General features: G+C 57.5%; 1 long non-coding RNA gene across 1 annotated transcript; it reads right to left on the bottom strand.

Moving 5' to 3' along the window:
• Positions 1–14,391: 14,391 nt before the first annotated feature.
• On the bottom strand, positions 14,392–15,016 carry LOC148218088 (uncharacterized). The gene is made up of 2 exons (XR_015800588.1): positions 14,951–15,016; positions 14,392–14,531 (listed from the first exon to the last, which is right to left on the bottom strand). It is a non-coding gene; the product is annotated as an uncharacterized LOC148218088 (long non-coding RNA).
• Positions 15,017–18,395: the final 3,379 nt, after the last annotated feature.

The following is an 18,395-nucleotide window of genomic DNA, read 5'->3' as shown; positions in this document are numbered from 1 at the left end:
TCAGAAATATCAGAAGTGTGTCTTCTTCAGAGTGTGGTCACAAGGGTTCAGAGTTGGAGCCAGTTCTGCGGGCAGGCTGATGAATAGTCTGGGGCTCCTCTGCAGAGCCCCATTCATTCTGGGGCTGCTTTCTGCTGGTTCTGCTGGACTGGCTCGAGTGAAACACACACCCAATTACCAGCAGTTAAATTACTCTGGCATGAAACAGTGGGGAACAGGCAGAGCAGTGAAGGGCAGCATGGACCAGTTGTTCTGGCAGGTCTGACGAGGTCTGGTTTGATACAGCACTCACAGAACTCTGCTCCACCTGTGACACTTCCACTTGCAGTAGATGACTGCTCCTCTTCACAATATCCAGCAAGGCAGGTCAAAGACACTTTTACCATTTTCATCTTCAAAAGGGAGATGAAATCAGCAGCAAACATGAAGTAACCAGTCAGAGGTCCCAGGAAGAAACAAAAGAACAAAGAGTGGTGGAAAAAAACAGGTGGAGCAGTGATCCTTATCTCTGTGGGAGATATCCTCTGCTAATGGGCCATCTGTTAAAACCAGGTGGGGCAGTGTTCTTTATCTTTTCCACAACCCATCCTTCCTCCAGGAAGATATCTTCTGTTAATGGGCCATTGAGTGCCACTGCATGACTGATAAAATTCCATCATCCCATTGGGAGATGCTCCAGCCAGGGGGAGGAGCCAAGCCTTTCCTACCTAGATAAAATCTGAGCTTTGGAACACCAAGGCAGCCCTCACCCACTGGTTTCCAGAGGACAACAGCTACCAGACCTTTCTACAGCATCACTACTACAACAAGACCACTTCATCAGGACTGCTACCACCACCCTAACTAGCGGGGTGTCAGGTTGTATTCTGATTCTGTCAGTTGTTTTCTTTTCTACTATTTCATGTATTATTTTTCTCTTATCTTTTTTCCTATAAAATTGTATTTATGACTTGGAGTTTCTCACTGGTTTTGCTTTCAAACCAGCACAATTTTGGAGGGGATTTTGGCTGAATCTTGATATTTGGGGTGTTTTTGATCCGTGTCTTAAAGTTTGGAGGATTTTGGGTGGGAATCTTGGTGTTTGGGAGGTTATTACAGACACATGATGCTCAATGACTTCCAGAGATGAACTTGGGCAAGGAGGAACACCCAGTTTATGGAGCTCTCTTCTTGTTATTTCCCCCCAAACCAGGAATTTTCATTCCCCAGGTGTGTGAGGATGGAGGAGGCAGAAAAGCCCCGGAGATCTCTCACGAGGAGGGGCTGCAAACCCAGCCCAGGGAGCTGCGAGGAGGAAAGACCCTCCCTGAGCCGGGAAGGCGGCCGGAGATCCAGGCAGAGCTCAGAGCTGGTGGAGAAGCCTCCTGGAGGGGAGAAGCCGCACAAGTGCTTGGAATATGGGAAGGGTTTCAGCTACAGGTGCAGGCTGATCCGACACCAGAGGATCCACACTGGGGAGAAGCCCTACGAGTGTGGGAAATGCGGGAGGGGCTTCAGCACTATTTCTTATCTGATGGAGCACCAGGTGATCCACACAGGGGAACGGCCCTACACCTGCTTGGAATGTGGGAAGAGTTTTCGGCGAAATTCCAACCTCAGAAGCCACCAGCGCATCCACACCGGGGAGAGGCCCTACGAGTGTCCCAAGTGTTGGAAGAGGTTTCAGACCAGCTCCCATGTCCTCCTACACGAGCGGATTCACACAGAGGAGAGGCCCTTCCGCTGCCCCGACTGCGGGAAGGGATTCAACTGCAACTCCAACCTCACTGTCCACCGGCGCATCCACACTGGGGAGAGGCCCTACGAGTGTCCTGAGTGTGGGAAGAGCTTCTCACAGAGCTCTCACTTGACCCGACACCAACGGAGGCTCCACTAAGGGAAGCCCTGTGAGTGCCCCGAGTGTGGGAAGAGCTTCGTGCTCTGCTCCAGCTCCATCCCCCATGGGAGGATCGGTGTTGGATGATCCCCAGTGACCCCCGTTGGGCAGAGCCCTGGTGATCCGTGTTGGTAAGACACCTGGCTGGGGGGGCTCTGCATCTTCCTGGCTTCCTGTGTGCACCTGGATGAATGTAAGGGCAGAAAGTCCATTCAGGATCCAAACTGACACTGGGAATTCCTTGGGGAGAGCACATTTGTTGACTTTCAACGCCAGCAAATCTTCTTTGTTCAGTCCTATCTTCTGGTGGCATCCAGGGATACTGAACAGTCTTGGAGGTCTTTTCCAACCTCAGTGATCTCAAAATTTTGATTTCCTATTACCCAAGGGTGTTTCCCGCAACAAAATGGTGATGGATTGGGGCAAAGACCAAGATTTTGGAGGCAGTGGGGTGGAAACCCCTCTGAAAAATGTTCTTCCTTCCACCCAAGCACATGGATCGTCAGCCAGCATGGACACAGAAATCCTTTTCTTTGGGCCTTGATTTGCTTTTCATTTCTCTTCATCCCTTTAAAACATCCAACACTGGGGTAAAAATAAAGACACTGAACTGAAACATGGGTGGGGACATGGTGGGACACAGACATGGAGAGTGACATGGGGACACATGGACATGGAGGGGGACGTGGCCATTCGTGGGGACATGGGGGGACACAGGCGTGGATGGAGATGTGGGGGACAGTGACAGGGATGGAAACATGGTGGGGACACAGCCATGGGTGAGGACATGGTGGGACATGGCCAGTGACATGTGAGGACACGGCCACGGCCGGTGCCATGGGGGGAACTCGCAGGGGCTGTGGGGGATGCTGGCTTGGAGGGAGTTGAGGGTTCCTGGCAGGGACTTGGGGCTCGCTGAGGCCTTTGGGGACCCCAGGCCGAGCGGCTCCAGCTGCGCTGGGAGACCCTGGCGGAGGTTCTGGGGCAGCTGCTCAAGGACCCCCTGCCCTGGAGCCCCAGCCGGGCATTGGGCTCCTGGAAGGGAATGAACGTCCTTGTCCCCAGCAGGGAAATCCCAGCACCCCCAGGGTGTCAGGGGCAGCTGAGAGGCCACAACATGGAGGGGAAAGCCAGACAGAGCTGTCCACCTCCAAAACTTCACTCCAAAAATCCTGTAACTCAGGGACTCCTTTCAGGAAAAAGCTGCCACGAGGTGCCTGAATTGAGAGAAGGGAGGGATGGGACCCCCAGAGGTAGCAAGAGGGGTCTGGAACCCCCAAAACCCGGCGTGTGTGGGGATTGGGATGGACAATGGGGAAGTAGTGGAAGAGCAAAAAGGGGTCTGAGATACCCCAAGGGTGAGGGAGGGGGCTAGGACCCCCAAATTGACTTGGGAGTGGTCTTTGAGTTGAGGGAACCATGGGAGATGGAGGGAAAGTCGTGTCTGGTACAAAAAAAGGATGGTTCCATGGGGGTCCCTTCGTGTCCTCATCACTCAATCCCTGGAGTGATTCCCTGGGGCTCTGGGGATGGATCTGCTCTGGGGCAGTCCCCAAGCCCTTGGGGGCTCATGGGGGGTTCCTCCCATACAACAACTGGTAATGGGGTGGCCGTGGGGGACAGGGGTTGTGCTGCTTTCACCTGGTAAAGAATGGACTCAGAGGTTTTTCTCTATGAGAAAACTTCCTCTGTGAGTTGATGGGACCAATTGAAGGCTGGCTTGGTTATTGACAGCCTGAATAACCATTGGAGCAAGTCAGTTCGCTCCATGAACACACATTTTGAAGGGGGTGACTTGGAAAAGAGCTCTCTTTGTTTCCCAGCAGCAGTGGCGGTCCCAGGGCCCGGCCTGGCTGCACTGCAGGCCTGCGGGCCTGGCCGGGGGCAGGGCCGGGCCCTGTCTGGGGAGCTGGCATGGCCCGGCAGGGAGGAGGGGTGGCCATGGCTCAGCATCATGGCAGTGACTGCTGGGCTGGGCCCACAGAGGCTGACTGAGATCCCGGCCGCTCCCCCTCTTTCCCTTTTCCAGCCAGGCCTGAGGTTTCCGAAATCTTGGCACAGCTCCAGCATTGCAGCCTTGCTTTCCCTGTGTGAAATCTTAACTCTTTCAGTGCTCAGATAAGACTTGCAGACTTTTCAATCCTCCCCAGAGTGAGAAGAGAAAATGAAAGAGCTAAGTTTCTTTAGATGGAAGGAGAATGAGGAGATGCTGTGAAGATGGCTGAAAATCCTTTTGTACGTTGTAGGGAATGAACTGATGTTACATTGAATATTCCTCTAAACCATGGAGAAAGACATGGGGGGGTTGGAGATGTTCCATTTGATAGATTGTTAATCAAAGGCATCTGTGTTGAGAATCCTTCACCCCCAGGAGAAAAGGGGATCTCTTTTCCTGGAGATGAAGCATGAAGAGAGAGAAAGAGAGATTAAGAGAATTTTTGGTTTGGAACAGTTAATTCTTTAAAGTAAATACCCCATGAGTTTAACATGGCCCATAAGCACAGCTTCGGGAAAGCTGTGAAAATGGGAGGAGCCTCATGATTCCTAAGATCTTTTCCCAGGTGGATGCGAATCGTGAAAGTGAAACCACGAGAGGACTGTTTTTTTCCCTTCTTGTGGTGAAGTCCCTATGGCCTGACAAGAGGAAACTTCTCTCTCCGAAGTGAACTGAAAAAAGGACTATTTAAGTTGGGAACTGACTGAAGTAGTTTTTTGTATGTTTGTTTTGTTGTTATGAAGGTTGGGAGAGGGGAGGAAAGAGTGGTCTGAAGATCTTATTCTGAATTTGCTTTTCTTTCTCTTTCTTTGTGTAGTTAATAAAGTCTTTTATACCCTTTTAAGTTTTAGGCTTGACTTGCTCTTTTGCTCCTGGTTCCGTCGCACAACAGAAAATGAGTATATTTAAATTGGCAACTCAAAACTATAACATTATTTGGTGTGTTGGCCAGGAAATTAAAAAATTAAAATTAAACCAAGACATTAGATTATCCTGTCTGGATGAAGATAACCAGAACTCCAGGAAAGGAATTTATTGATGGGGAGTAGGACAGGATGGCTACAAAAAAAGTTGATTTGCAGATTGGGGTTGATGATTTTGAATAATTCATGAAGATCTGTGAATATGCAACACGTTGATGCATTTAAGGAAGTGTTTTCTGAGTGTGTGCCCTTGGCTGAATGCCCAGCACTCAGCCACATTAACCCTTTGCTTTACTGTCTTAGTCTCCTATTTGTTTTTTTTGTTTTTTTTTTTAATTAAACCTTGTAAAATTTACCAGGAAAGTGAACCTCGTTTTTCACATCACTATGGGCAGGGAGCTGCTGCTCCTGAAGCTCCCCTTTCCTCGTTCCTTCCAGGAGGAAAGCTGGGTGTGGGAGCGCTGCATGCGCTCCTTCAGAGGCTGCTGAGGGCAGGGCTGGGGAAGGGGAAGAAGTGGATGAAGAACTGCGTGCAGTGTCCTGGCCCTGCTCATCCTCCCCATGAATGACGAGGCCCCCAGGGTGGGCCAGGCACTGCTGCCAAGGCTGAGCACTGACACGGAGAGGGGTGGCTGACCCCCCCTGGGGCTCCAGGCCTTGGGCAGCATTCCCCAAGCACAGCCCAGGGAAGGGTCCCTGCAGAGCCAAGTTGGCATTGCCAGCACCTGCCCTGCCCACTCCAGCAGGGCTCAGCACCAGGCCAGGACACCGAGGTGTGGACAGGTGTGTGTCCAAAGGTGTTGGAGAGCAGGCATTTGGGCCTCAATCCCTGTACCTGGGGGCCATTCCCGGATGTTTTGGCAGCTCCCTAAAGGCAGAGTCACCCCAGGTCAACTTTCCCAGGCCCTGGAGCCATCTCCCAGTTCCTGCTGTTCCACAGGCCTCCAGGAATGCCGTCCTTGCTATCGCAGAGCTCCTCAAGTGCAAGGAGCTGAAGCACGTGGTGAAGACAGGGCAGACCTGGGGGATGGCTGACTGCTTGGTGAGGATGTGCCCCAGGGACTGTGCTGGGCCGTGGGCTCTGCAGCTGGGCCTGGGGAAGAGACCCCACAGCCTGGAGCTGCATCCTTGTTCCTGGCTCAAGAACAGAGCCCCAGGGGCTCTCCTCCAGTCCCATCTCCCCTTCCTGCACCCAGTGGGAGGGAGGAGGGCTCTTGGTAATGGGGCTGCTGCCAGGAGGGGCTGCTCCAGCCACCTGGAAGATGTGTGACAATGCCACATCTTTATGGTCCCTCCAGATGGAAAAGGACAGCAGCAGGGCTGAGCAGCACCTTCATCAGAGCCTGCAGTACCTGAGGGACCCTCAGCAATGTGTGCAAGACTGGACCATCAGGTTCATGAGCCCCAGCCCGGGGTCCCTCTTTGGGCAGCCCCTGTCCCCCCCAGCCCCTGCCCAGTGCCACATCCAGGCTGCTGGTGGTCCCTGGTTGTTTGGGATCGTGCTGGGGAACAGCAGGGGCTGACAGAGCTCTGTGCCCAGGGACCATCGTGTGACATCCCCAGGACCAGAGCGAGGAGCTGCCTGCTCTGGATTTCAGTGGGGAGTGGGGAGTGAGGGCTGGGAGAGTGGGGGGTCTCTACAAACACGGGAACTCATCTCGGCTCTGTTTTGGTCACAGAACTTCAGGCCTTGCAGAAAGATGGGTGTGAACTCACGCGTTGTCTGGCAGCTCAGAGCAGCTCGATCCTGAGGAGCCGAAGGAGCAGCGGACACCGGGACAGTCCCTGCGAGCTCTGTGGTGCTGGCACTGCTGAGCTGGGGGCCTGTTGTGCCCAGAGTGGGACATTCAGGCTCGACTGATCAGGGACACCCTCCTGCTGATTCACAAGGTGCAGAAAGGACTCCTTGACTTCCCAGGGTTCTTCTCAGAGAAGGCTCTGGGTGTGGCTGGATCCAACCCCAGCCCCAGACTGGGGCAGCACTTTAAGTCTGAAGGGTCACACAGGCGTCCTTGAGCCTGGAGATCACTTTGTCCTAAGGATTATGGCTGGCAAGCCAACTATAGCTTTGTAAATAAAGTTAGGTTTTTAAGTTTTAAGTAATTGCTTTTCAAATTTCTTTTAAGACATCCCAAAGGTACCTGCAGGCAGGTGGGCACACAGGTGTGATGGGGTGGGTGGGATCGGGCCAGGAATTAGACCCTGATTTTGTGATTTACAGCAGGACTTCTCCTCTGATCCTAATTCCCAGTGTTACGGTGCTGCCAGGTGTGCTGCTGGTGGGTCTGGGACCCTCACATTGAGATCTGATACCTCTAAACTGGGGTTAGGGTCCCTCACATTGGGGGTTCAGGTCCTGGACTCCTAAACTGGGGTCAGGGGCCCTCAAACTGTAATCTGGGTTCTTTAAACTGGGTCTGGGAGTCTTAAACTGAGATCTGGTACCCCCAAACTGGGATCTGCAGCCCTCCAGCGTGATCTGGGATCCTCACACTGAGGTCTCAGCTCTCCACCCTGGCACCTGGGCCTCTCAAACTGGGGTCTGGAATCCTCAAACTGGGTCTGGACCCTCCCCCCGCCTGCAGTTTGGACCCCTGAAAAAACTGGGGAGACAAGTGGGGGAGGTGAGGTAGGGGTTTATTTGGGGGTACAAAGATTAAAGGGGGATGGGGAGACCTCAGGGTGGAATTTTGGGTCTACCTTAGAGGGGGGAGGTGAGTGGGAGTAGCCCAGGATGGAGATTTGGGATCCTCAGGGTGGGCTTTGTGGGGTCTCAGGGGGGATTTGGGGGTCCCAGGGTGGGTTCTGGAGGGTCTCAGGGTGGAACTTTGGGGTCCCAGAGATGATTTAGGCAGTTCCAAGATAGATTTTGTGGGTCCCAGTGCCAGATTTCACAGACCCCTTAGTGGAAGGCCTTTGGGGTTTGAGGATTCCCAGGGTGGATTTTGGAGTTTCACAGTGAGTTTCAGCCTCCCCAGGATGGATTTGGGCATCTCAGGTTGAGTTTTGGGGTTCCAGAGTAGGTTTTTAGGGTCCTAGGATGGATTTTTGGGGCCCTAGGCTGGGTTTTCAGGGTCAGGGGGATGGATTTTAGGGTTCCAGCACCCGCAGCGCAAAGTCCAGGGCGGGGGCACTGTGGGTCAGACACCCCATGGACACCACGTCGATGTGGGGCCCCAAAAACTGGGGGAGGGTCTCCAAAACGATGCCCCCGCTGGCCTCCACCGTCACTCCGGGATGTGCAGCCTTGACCTGCGCCGCAGCCGAGTGCAGCTCCTGGGGGGACACCCTGTTAGCAGGGAGCACCCCCTCCCCAAAATTTGGGGGTACACTGGACATATGGATGTATACTGGATGCTACATAGTGCAGAATCCCCCCCCAAATTGGCCCAAATCTGCCCAATGTGGGACCTCCCCCACAGGAAACCCCCAATTCAGGGATTGTTCTACCCACTGAGCTCCAAAATTGGGGTGTCCACCTCCAACCCCTCCAAATCAAGGGTTATCCTGATTAAACCCAATAAAAACTCAATAAAAATAGATTCCCACCCAACATCTGCCCAACTGGGGGTACCACCCACCACTGACCTCCAGAACAACCCCAAATTTGGGCTCTCCAATCCAAATAGCTGTCCCCCCACCCAGAACCACCCAAAATTGTGGCCTCCTATTCAACACCTCCAATCCAGGCATTTGCCCACCCCTGACCCCCAAATTACAGTCCCCCCACCTAAACTCCCCAAGTTAAGGGTCCCTTCACCCAAAACCTCACAAACTGGGATTATCCAATCCTCTGACTCCCCCGAAATTGGGATTATCCCTCGTATCTTTGGGGTGGCCCACATTTACAGCAGATTCCCATTTTACTGGTGTAGCCTCACCCCGGGATGTCCCCTGTGTCCCATTTTTGGGGTTTATCCCCATTTTTAGAATTTAACCCCCCATTTTTGGGGTCCAGCCCACACTTGGGGTCCCACCACTATTGGCCCCCCTCCGGTTTTGGGGCTCACCTGGGGTCTCAGGTTGTCCAGCAGGACGATGTCAGCCCCAGCCCCAGCAGCCGCCAGCGCCTCGTCCGCACTCGAGCACTCGACCCCCAACCGGCGGGTGAAGCCCCCGGCCCGGCGCACCCCCAAAATCATCTGGGGAAGAGGGGGGTCAGGGAGAACCCCAGAGGGACGCCCCAGTGTGGGGCAGGGTAAAATGGGGGCTCCCCACAGTCATTCACTTAAAATTGACCCCCCCCACTGCCCTCCCCCCCACATTGATCCCCAAAACTTGGGGTTCTCTCCCCCAGAGTCCCCCAATTCAAGGTTGTCTGCTGCCCCCAAAGTTGGGCTTCTCCCAACTACAAACACCAAAATTTAGAGTTACTCAACGCATGATCTTCCCCCAATTCAGGGGTGACCCCCCAATTTCCCTCCCAAATTGGGAGCCCCCCGCACCCATCCCCCTCAATTCAGGGGTCCTCCCACATCAGTCCACGCCCACAATACCCCAGTCCAAGAGTCTGTCCCAAAATTGGTACCCCCTTTAAATATTGGTGCTTCCCCACCACCCTTGAAATTCGGGGTACCCCAAGCCATCACTCCCACAAAATCGAGCCCACTCCACCAAAACCCCCCATTACCTCCAGACCTCATATTCCCCACACCCCCAGAATTGGGGATGTCACACCGACCACCCAGAACCCACCAATTCAAGGGTCCCCCTCCAATCTCCCCCCCAAACTGGGATGCTGCTCCTCCAGTCTCCGAGTTTCCCTAAAATCCAGGGATACTTCCGCCATTACCGCCCAAATTCTGGAGTCCCCCCACACCCAGAACCCCCAATTCAAGCCCCCTCCCAATTGTCCCCCCAAGTTCTGCGTCCCCACCTGCTCGAGCCCCCCCGCTGCCGCCGCCAGCGCTCGGTGATTGTCCTTGAGGAGGAGGAGTCCCCCCAAACCTGCCCGGTGGGGGTCAGCGCCCCCCACCCCCAGCGCGTATTTCTCCGCCAAGCGGAACCCGGGCGTGGTTTTTCGGGTGCCCCCCACGACCCCCGCCCAGCCCTGGGCCCGGGCCACCCCCACAGCCCTCGCGGCCATCGAGGCCACCCCGCTGCAGCGCCCCAAAATATTGAGGGCGACCCTCTCCGCTGCCAGCACCCCCGCGGCCGGACCCTCCACCTCGGCCACCAACACCCGCCCGGGGGGCAGCGCCGCCCCCTCGGGCACCCTCCAGGTGACCCGGCACCCCGACACCCCGAAAACGGCCTCGGCGAAGGGGGCCCCGGCCAGGACACCCCCCGAGTGCCCCCCGGCCTTGCTGAGTAGCTGCGCTCGGGTCGCGCTGTCCCCCACGGTCGCCACCGCCGCGTCCGGCCAGGGCGCGTCCTCGTCCAGCCAGGAGCGCGCCAGGGAGCGCAGGCGGTGCGGGGGGGGCGGGGGGGCCCAGCCCCGGGCGGGGGGCGGCGAGCGGGCCGGGGGCGAGCGGGACATGGTCCGGGGGAGCCTGGGCAGAGAGACAGAGGCGCTGCTTGGGGGCTGCGGGAGTGGGATTTGGGGTCGTGGGGAGGGATTTGGGATCTTGGGGAGGGATTTGGGGTCATGGAGAGGGATTTGGGGTCGTGGGGAAGGATTTGGGGTCTTGGGGATGGGTTGTTGGCGTCCTAGGAAGGTCCGTGAGAGGGTATTGGGATCCAGGAAGGATTTTCAGGGAGATATTTGGGCGTTGAGGGGGTTTGGAGGGGTTTTGAGGCGTTGAGGGGGAAATTTGGGTTGGTCTTTGCAGGATTTGGGGAATTTTGAGGGGTTGCTGCAGGGGTTGAGGGTCCCAGGAGGGTCCTTGAAGAGATATTGGGGTCCTGGGAAGGGCTTGTCGGGAGGTTATTGCGTCCTGGGAAGGGGATTTTGGGCGGCTCCTGGGGGGAGGTTGAGGGTCCTAGGAGGGTCTTGGAGGGGATATTGGGGTCCTAAGGGGTTTTGGAAAATATTTTTGGGTGCAGGGGGGATGTTGGGAGTTATTGGGGTCCTGGGATGGATCTGGGAGTCCAGGAAGGAGATCAAATGTGGGTCCCGCCCCTCCATGGGCACCCAAAATGTGGGTCCCTCTCCCCCCTCCTGCCCCTTCCCCCCAGCTCAGGGGGGTCCAAAGTCCGGTCCGGAGTGGCCACATCACCCACCCCTCCCCCCTCCCCTTCCCGAGACTCCCAGGTGGGGGAGGGGCGCCCCACTGACCTGTCCAGGGTTGGAGGCGACTGAAGCCCGAATTGGGGCTCGGGGGTTCTTACCTGGGGGGGCGTGGCCCGCCTCGCCCCAATGCCCGACCCTGGGCTGTGATTGGCTGCCCTGGGGGTCCCCACCCCCCAAAAAACCCGCAGGCGATTTGGGATGGGGAGGGGAAATTCCCTTTATTGACAGTAAATGAGCGTGGCGAGGGCATTGGGGACACTTGGGTGGCGCCCCACGGACGGGGGGGGCACTTGGGGTGACACCAGATGACATCAGGTGATTCCTCCAACCTGCCCCCCCTAATTCAGACCCTGCCAAATCCCATCAGTGTCACGTGGGGGGGTTACAGCGGCATCGAGTGTGACGGACACATGGGGGTGACAGGAGGTGACAGTGACAGGGGTGTTCCCGCAGTAGCTGTGATAGGAACACTGGGATGTGAAAGGGAAAACAAGGCAGGGGCGGGGGAGTGGGGGTGCTGGCAGTGCCGTGTGTGGTGGTGTCAGTGCCAAGGGTGCAGTGACAGTGCCAGAGGTGTGGTGGCACTGCCAGGGATGTGGTGGTGACTGTGTCACGGGTATGGTGACAGTGCCAGGGGTGTGGTGACAGTGCCAGGGGTGTGGTGACAGTACCAGGGGTGTGGTGACAGTTCCAGTGGTGTGGTGACAGTGCCAGGGGTGTGGGGTGACAGTGCCAGGGGTGTGGTGACAGTGCCAGGGGTGTTCCTCTGGGCGGGACTGGGGCCGAGGGGTTGGACAAGGTTGGGCTGAGGGCAGAAGATGGAGATGGGGGAAGAGGGGAACAGAGGGACATTGCGAGGGGGAGACAGGGAAGAGATTGGGGTGGCCGAGCCATGGTGGAGGGGACAGCAGAGGGGACATGGAGATGACAGTGGGGGTAGAGACAAGAGAGGACCCAGACATGGAGTTGGGGACATGGAGAGGACATGGACATGGTGGTGGGGTCATGGGGATGGGGATGGTAGCCAGGAGGAGATGGTCAAGGAGACCTGGAGATCGTGGAGGTGACCTGGACATGGTGGTTTCAAATGTGGAGAGGACAGGGAGGAGGTGGAGGAGACAGGAAGATGGAACTGGGGACAGAGATGAGCAGTGAAATGTGGAGAGGTGGTGGGGACATGGGGAGGACATGAGGGGGGATATGGAGATGTTCAAGGTGAACGGGATGTGGTGGTGGGACATGAGGAGGGGACAGGGAGATGGTAGTGGGGGCATGGAGATGGTCAAGAGCACCTGGAGATGGTCGAAGGGACACAGGAAGTGAGAGGGTGGGGACAGGGAAGAGCTGGAGGTGACCTTGGACCGTGAAGGTGACCATGGAGGTGACCCATGAGCAGAGGGCAGGGTTCAGGTGGGCCATGGGCCCATGGGAACAGGGGGATTGGGAATGCTGGGACAGGGGGCTGTGGGGACATGGTGTGAGCAGTGTCAGGGTGATGGTGTCAAGGGTGTGGGTGGTGAAGATGAAGGTGATGATGAAGATGGAGCTGTTGGTGTTGTGGTGATGATGATGGAGGTTGATGGTATTGGGAGATGATGATGGCGGTGTGGGTGATGAAGATGAAGATGATGTTGCAGAGGATAAGGCTGATGATGTGGGTGGTTGTGGTGATGAAGATGATGGTGATGATGAAGGCCACCCCTGCTCCTTATTGAGGGCATTTCACATCTCGATGGGGACCAGCACTGGCAGCACCATCGGCTCTGGAGCCTCAAAGATGTCACAGTCCAGAGCCTCAAAGACCTCGCTGTGCTCTGGGAGCTGCATGAAGTGGGGCTGGAGGGGGTCACCAGGGGGTCACTGGGCTGGAACACTTAGGGGACACCTTGGGGACACCCAGGCAGGACTCCTGGGGGCTGGGGAGGCTCCACTGGTGTTGGGACTAAGGAGCAGCAGTTGCCCATCCCAAACACTGTCCCCACAGGGGGATTTTGCCAAGAGACGAGCACAGAATGGAGCTCCCTAAGGTAAGATCAAGGTGGGACAATTGTCCTCAGGCCATCTTGGACCTTGGGGGAGGTAAACAAAGCTGGGGGATCAGAATGGACCCTGGTGGTGGACAAGGAAATCCAACCCAGCACTGGTGCTGGAATCAGCTGTGACTGGGTCAAAGGGAATTCCAGAGGGGCAGATGGTGACCACTGATCCATGGCCACCACCAAGCCCAGAAACCTCCGGCTGAACAGAAGAGTCAGCCTGAGCCTGGAATCATCAGCACCCAAGGCCAGGGAATCGTTAAACCAATGGCATTAGAGAGGGGTGTAGCCCATGAGCACTGATTCCTGAGTTTGCTAAAATGGATAAACAGGGAGAAGTTCAGAATGACCTCAGGACCCCCCACCACCCAAAAGCTCCAGGGGAAGAAGGACCAACAGGACACTGCTGGATCCATGGGTGGTGCTGACCTTCTGACTGATCTCTCTCCCTCCCTTCTCCCTCTCTTCCTGCCCTTCCTCCTTTCTCTCCCTGGCATTTTATTGTTCAGTAAATTCCAGACTATTGACTTTGGTCCCATTTGTCCCTGAATTTGGGCAGAGGCACCTCAAGGATGGGATCTGAACAGCCCAAGATTCTTCAAGTGACCTTAACCCCCTCACTGCCAACAGCCATGAAGCCACGAGTGCTGATCCTTGGCCAGGGAATCTCTGTCACTCCCAGACGGAGCAGGGGAGCCAGGGCTCCAGGCTCCTGGCCATGATCCTCTCCTGCCCCGAGCCCAGCCTGTGCTCCCTGGGGATGGGGCTCCCAGAGCCCTGGGCAGAACCTGTTTCCCTCTGTGCCCCAAACCCTGGGGGCTCCAGAGGCTGCTCTGGGTGCCCCTCGTCCCTCCCAGCTCCAGGGGGACATTCCAGGGTGTCCCAGCCTGCCCTGCCCAGGGCACACAGTGGGGGGGAGGGGAGAGAGACCCCTGGGAGCCCCCGGAGTCACTCTGGTCATGGTGGGGGAGGGACTGGAGACTCGCAGGGTTGAACAAGGGCCACAGAACACACAGGGACAGGAACACGGACATGGGAACACACATGGAGATAACACACAGGGACACAGGAACACACAAGGATGTGGGAACACACAGGGACACACAAACACACATGGAGATAAGAACACACAAAAACATGGAGCACACAGCGACATGGGAATAAATGTGGACACAAAACATGGACATGGACACAGGAACACACATGGATACACATAGACATGGAACACACATGGATGTGGGAACACACAGGGACATGGAACATGGACATGGGAACACACATGGAGATAACACACAGGGACATGGGAACACACATGGATGTGGGAACACACACATGGACAGGGGAACACACACACAGACATGAGAACAGGCACACGTGCATACACAGAGTTGTTTTGCTGAAGGGGTTTATTGATTATTCCAGGGAAATTCCCAGGGCTCCCAGGGGATCAGGGGGATTATCCAGAGATGATCATCTCCTCATGCTGCTGGAGGGGGACAGGATCTGGCTCCAATCACCAGTTCCAGACCTGAAAGGCAAAGCCCAAGTCGTGACACCCGTGTCCACTGGGACACGAGAGGGACCTTGTTCCCACCCCTCTCTTTGCAGGGACCTGCAGCAGGAGAAGGGATTTGGAGCCCCAGATACACCTGGGACTGGGCTTGGCTCCTGACATCCATGGGGCTCCCAGAGTCCCTCACCCTGGAATATCCCAAAACTTCTCAGAGCCCTTGCTGCTCCACAGGGACACTGGGTGTCCCCAGAGCCCCCCAGTGCAAGGAAAGCCTTGGGGACAGCTCTGTCCACCGAACCCCAGCACATGGATCAGGGACAGCCCCCTCCATGTCCCTCTGACTTTCCCAAGCTCTGCCCACCCCACAGGGCTCAAGGCTCTGCCCTGGTCCCCGAGGATCTTTTGTGGGGCTGGAATCCGCCAAGATTTCTCACCAGGGCATCCAGAGGGGCAGCCGGGCATCACTCCCGCAGAAGCTCCACCTGCTCAGCCACGAGGGGCTGGGGAGAAAGGCGGGGTTAGAGCCACACTGGGGGATACTGGGGCTGGTTGGGAGATACTGGGCCAGGCTGGGGTGTACTGGGGCACAGTGGGGTGTGCTGGGGTGCACTGGGGGTGATGACGAGGACAGGGGAAGCTCTGGGCCCAGCAGAACTGCGGGTACCCACCTCAGACCTCTTCACTCGTTGTACTCCGTTCTTTCTCTGCAGAGAGATGGGGAGACGTCACTGGTCACTGGGGTGTCCCCAGTCCCAGCAAGGCATGGGGGGACCCAACTGGCCCCCAGTTCCCACACTGGTGCCCCAATTCCAGGACTTACCACAATGCATCCACCTGCAGCTCCTCCTATGACTACCTGCAGATGGAGAGCAAAGGTTTAGTCTGGAATGGCCCCTGTGGGACTCAGCGGGTCACAGGTGTCCCCACGCCCTGTGGCTATCCCCAATCTGAGGGGGAAAATCCCTTCTGCTCCTCCAGTCCCACTCCAGGCAGTTTCACCCGATCCCTGTTCCTGCAGGGACCACGATGGGGATGGAGACGAGGAGAGCGAGGGGAATTTGGGGCCTCCAAGGAGGAGGGGATGGAGTGGGATGTGAGGGCCCCAAAGACACTGAACTGGGGGGAGTTTGGGGACCCAGGGGATGGGGCTGGGGGTGCTGAAGGGATGGGAATGGGGGAATGCAGGTGGGGAGGCAGGAATTCCAGTGGGGGGACATGGGGGCTGAAGTGGGAGGTGGGTGGGGACAGGGGAAAGCTGGGGCAGAGGACCAAAATTCTTCAGTTTGGGAGGGGCTTTGGGAGTCCAGGAGGGGGATTTGGGGATACTGTCATGGAGAATGAGAAAGGGAAGGGAGTGGAGGGAAAGAGGAGAGGAAGTGGACTGGGTCTGGGGCTCTTTGGGGTGCCTGGGGTGCACTGAGATGGGTGGGAATACAATGGGGACCCTGGGGAAGGGGCAGCCTTGGGAAGCTCTGGGATGTACAGGCACGCACTGGGGTGCACTGGGATGGCCTGGAGGGTCATGGCCATGAGAGGGGAGGGCCTGGTTCAGCAGAAGAACTCGGGGTACTCACCTTGCCAAAAGCAATGCCACCAACTCGCTGTGGAGAGAGCATGAGATGTCACTGGGGTGTCCCCAGTCCTAGTAAAGATTGGGGGTGACCAAACTTCCCCCCAGTTCCCACACTGGTGCACCCAGCTCCAGGACTTACCCCAGCACATACAGCTCCACCACTGCCATCAAAGGTGGCCTGGGCAAGGAGAGCAAAAGGTTGGTCAGGATTGGCCCTTGAGGGGCTGGGGGGACACAGGAGTCCCCAGCCCCCCACCTCCCACCCATGGCTGTCCTCTGCTCTGAGCAGGGGGTGCCAGGGGATTTGGGAACATCACTGCAGGGTGGAAGGCAATGAACTGAGGGCAAAGATTCCCCCTGGGAATCATCTGGGGGCTTGAGGGGAGCAGGGGGCGAAGGGGAGGGGAGGCATTTCCCAGTTTGTGCCAGCTCAGCCTGGCTTGGGACTGGAACAGTTCATCCCAGTTTGGCCGAGTTCAGCCTAGTCTGTACTTAAATGAGTTTGGACCTCTTGGTCCCACTTCAGCCTAGTTTGGGATTGGCCTTTGTTCTTGTGTGGGCAACAGAGGAGATGCTGGGGAGATGCCCGAGGGGATCAAGAGGATGGGATGGGATGGGATGGGATGGGATGGGATGGGATGGGATGGGATGGGATGGGATGGGATGGGATGGGATGGGGAGGCCCAAAAGGACGGGATTTGGGGATAGCAGCACAGGAAAGCTCTGTGGCCCTCGCAGGGAGGAGCCGGGTCCGAGCATCCGTGGTTCAGCCGGGCTCTGGCAGCGGGAGTTGAATTGCGGCAAGGGGAAGGACAGAGGCAATGGTGGCGAGGAGAAAGCGGCACGGCCCGGGGCCGGGGAGCCCGGCGGAGCCCCTGCATTGGGAAGAGCCCTCAGACCTGAGCCCAGCCCGTGGCTTTGGAGCCTCACCTCGCTCTGTGCCGGCAGGCACAGCAGGATGGAGAAGAGCAGGGCCACGCTGAGCACAGCCACCTTCATCTTCCTCTCGCCCTGGGCAGCGCTGGCTGAGGCTGCAGCAGGGCAGGAGCACCTTTATCCCTGCCGGGACTCCTCCCTGCGCCCTCCCTGACAGCCCCCAGGCCAAAGCCCGGCTTGGCACAGCCCCCAGCCCTGGCCACAAGCCCAGCCCTGGCACAGAGTCCATCCCGGCTGTGGCACGGATCCAGCCCCGCTCCCCGCATCCCTGCAGCTTCCTGCACGGGGCAGCTGCCCCTGGAGGGGACCGGGCACCCGGGGGGCCGAGGGGGGCAGGCAGGGATCCAAAGGCAGCTGGGGACCCTGTGGGGACACCCCCACTCCAACACAATCCATCCTCCAACAGCCCCCAGCCCCACACCCCCCATCTCCCGGTACCCCTCCCCTCCCAGAGCGTTCCTTGCAGGACACCCCGGAGCTGAGCCCAGCCCCAAACCTGGAGTGTCAGAGCAGGATTGTCCCTGTTCCCACTGTAGCCCCTGGGCTCATTGGGGTGCACTGACCCCTCTTCCTGGGGCAGCAGCACCCCGGGATCAGGGAGAAGGGGCAGGGGGAGCACAGCGGGGTCAGGGGCCATGGCAGCAGCTGGGGGACCGGGATCTCCAGTCCCTGCAGGTGCCCTGGGGAGCACTGGGCAATGGTGGCACTGGGACACCGGGGCTGGCCTTGTGGCAGTGCTGGGCTGGTGGCAGTGCCCGGCTCCAGCCCATTCCTGTCCCTGCAGCCCCAGACTGCTCCAGGCCCCCAGGGGAAGATCCCCGGGCAGAGCCCCTGGCACAGCCACGGCCACCGTGTCCTGCTGGATCAGCCCAAGCCCGCTGTGCTGAGCTGGCCCAGCCATCGGCTCCCAGGGGCTCTGTGCCCAGCAGGGCTGTGGCTCCAGACCGGGCTGGCACTGGGACACAGCTCCCGCAGCTCCCCTGGCCCCAGGGATGGCCCTGCCCTGTCCTGCCCTGCTCCCAGCGCTGGCCCTGAGCTGGGGCTGACCTTCCCAGCCCAGGGTCCTGAGCTGCTGTCCCAGCTCAGAGGCCCCTGTCAGGGTCACCCCCGAGGACACAGATCAGTGACAGTCCCTGCCAGGGCTGCCACGAGCTGCCAGTGCCTCCATTCTCCACTGACATTCCGTGACATTTCCAGGACATGTTCCCTCCTCACGGGACACTGACCTCACAGAAGGGACCTGTTGTGGCACAGGTCAGAAAATCCTTCAGGCACCTGACTTGACTGTTTGCATTGGATTTTCCTGCAGAGCCAGCAGTGACCTGGAAGATTTTCCTTTTGCCTGTTGATGCTTTGTGCCTCCTTTGTTG

This window comes from Sturnus vulgaris, unplaced genomic scaffold (assembly GCF_052056855.1).
Source record: "Sturnus vulgaris isolate bStuVul1 unplaced genomic scaffold, bStuVul1.hap1 Scaffold_195, whole genome shotgun sequence".
Taxonomy (NCBI): Eukaryota; Metazoa; Chordata; class Aves; order Passeriformes; family Sturnidae; genus Sturnus; species Sturnus vulgaris.
Note: the sequence above shows the minus strand (reverse complement) of the source record. Positions and strands in the feature narration are given on the sequence as shown.